The sequence below is a fragment of the Mus pahari genome, chromosome 5, assembly GCF_900095145.1.
Source record: "Mus pahari chromosome 5, PAHARI_EIJ_v1.1, whole genome shotgun sequence".
In the NCBI taxonomy this organism is placed as follows: Eukaryota; Metazoa; Chordata; class Mammalia; order Rodentia; family Muridae; genus Mus; species Mus pahari.
Genome location: NC_034594.1, coordinates 126,571,100 through 126,572,068, shown reverse-complemented (window position 1 = coordinate 126,572,068; position 969 = coordinate 126,571,100).

Here is a 969-nt window from a genome sequence, read left to right as displayed (position 1 = left end):
AGGCAACAGGTAACAGAGGGGTACCAGTGTCAGCCCTGCCTGTCCCTTTGTCCCATCTGCCCTGAGGCTTACAAGTCATTTAGTTTCTGGTTTTCAATGTATACAAAACAGAAAACGGTATGACAACACATATGTCCCATCCAATGACTCGACATTACAGCAGTCTCCAGCTGATGAGGTCCTACCAGGAGCTGGAAAGTGGTTATTCTTGGAAATTAAAGAGACTTCAAACCTACTGCATGGTCTTCAACTGACTGCTTGATCTTTCTCCTGTCCCTCTGAAGCTAGAAGCTGACTCCTCGTCTCTGAAATGATGCCAGTGCCCTTGGTTAGGTGTGATGTGGCTGAGCGTCTGCAGACTGCTGGAATCGTCTCACTTTTCTCAATATCTGCCACACTCGTGCCTTGAAGTAAATCTAAAACCTTGTTATAAACATAATAAGTGTTATTGATACCTCTGTGTGCCTTGGCTGGGATTCATAAGTTTGTCCCTCAGTCAGTGTAGAAAATGAAGTCAGATAGAGTCCTACAATTAATTTCGCTTCCCACCTGCCACAAGACATCAGAGTTACTTCTAAAGTATTAAGGAGCACCCCACCTCCATAAGAATCCATGCCGTCGTCTGTGACTCTGGCCTCTGCTGTAAACACTCAGGTGAGTTGATCCTTAGGCTTGCCATGTCTCTCTGACTCAGGGATGATGTAAAAAGGTTCTGCCCCTGAGTGCTGCCTGCCTTTCCCTTTCTGATCAATATCTTTTGCCACACCGCATCCTTTCTTGCTTTTGTTCTTTTTTTTTTTTTTTTTTTTTTTTTGATTCATTTTTTTTCTTTTTAGCTCTGGCAGTCCTGCAACAAAACCCACCAAGGGGGACCGTTGTGCAATGTGTGACTCTCCAGGGACAGGACAGGGAAACTTGTCCAGGAAGCACTTACATGGAGGGGCTTTCCCATCCCGGAAGCTCTGACTG